We start from the raw sequence: 1,420 nt of genomic DNA, 5'->3' as shown, positions 1-1,420 counted from the left end.
TACCAACATGATATCATTCTCCAGGGAGTGGTCCCTTCTGACAAGATGACCAAAGTAGGTGAGATAAAGTCTGGCCATTCTCGCTTCCAAGGAGCATTTCAGCTGCATTTCCTCCAGAACAGATCTGTTAGATCTTTTAACAGTCCATGGTACTCTCAGCATTCTTCGCCAACACCACAACTCAAAAGCATAAATTCTTCTTTGGTCTTTCTTATTCATTGTCCAGCTCTCACATGCAAATTGGGCCATAGAAAATATCGTGGCTTGGGTCAGTTGCACCTTAGTCTTCAAAGTGACATCTTTGACAGATGAGTAGTAGATTTTTCCCATAGAATCCTTCAATATTGCAACTTGAAGCTTGAATCATTTCTTCAGTTGGTTCAGCTGGAGAAATACTCAACATTTTCTCCCCTTTGATTTTCTAACTCCAGGTTTTCACACATTTCATTATAATATTTTGTCCTCTTGAGCTGCCTTTGAGATCTTCTGTTCAGCTCTATTACTTCGACATTTTTTCCATTCTCTTTAGCTCCTCTCCTTTCAAGAGCATGTGTCAATGTCTCTTCTGACACTCATTTTGGGCTTCTCTTCCTTTCCTATCTTTTTACTGATTTTTTTGCTTTCTTTATGTATTATGTTCTTAATGTTATCCCTCAACTTGTCTGGTTTTGGTCATTGGTGTTCAGTGCATCAAATCTATTCTTTAAATGGTCTCTAATTTCAGGTGGGGCATTCTTAGGGTCATATTTTGGCTCTCATGGACTTTTTCTAATTTTCTTCAACTTAAACTTAAACTGGCATATGAGCAATTGATGGGCTCCACAGTTGGCCCCAACATTGTTTTGCCTGATGATATTGAGCTTCTCCTTTGACCCTTTACACAGATGTGGTCTATTTTATACCTGTGTATTCCATCTGCCAAGTTCCGCTTATATCATCACAATTACATTGTTGAGCAAACTATTTTCAATGAATAATTCATTGGTCTTGGAAAATTCTATCATGTGATTACTGGCATCATTTCTATGATCAAGGCCACATTTTCCAACTACCAATGCTTCTTCCTCGTTTCTAACTTTCACAATCTGAACACCAGTAATTATCAACACACCTTGGTTGCATATGTGGTCAATTTCAGACTGCAGAAGTCAGTAAATTTCTCCAGTCTCTTCATCTTTGGCTTTAGTGGTCAGTGCATAAATTTGAGTAATAGCTGTATTAAATGGTCTTCCTTGTTGTAGTTGTTGTTATATGTCGTCAAGTCGGACCCGACTCATAGTGACCTTCCTTGGGTTTCCAAGGCAGTATCACTATGGAAGTAGATTGCCCCATCTTTCTTCTGAGGAGTGGCTGGTGGGTTTGAACCGCCATCCTTCTAGTACAAGGGAGCTACCAGAGCTCCCTTGTAGGCATATAAATA

Source organism: Orycteropus afer, unplaced genomic scaffold (genome assembly GCF_000298275.1).
Source record: "Orycteropus afer afer isolate SDZICR_OR568_19922 unplaced genomic scaffold, OryAfe1.0 scaffold00527, whole genome shotgun sequence".
In the NCBI taxonomy this organism is placed as follows: Eukaryota; Metazoa; Chordata; class Mammalia; order Tubulidentata; family Orycteropodidae; genus Orycteropus; species Orycteropus afer.
The sequence above is the reverse complement of the archived record's forward strand: the minus strand, read 5'-3'. Positions refer to the sequence as shown.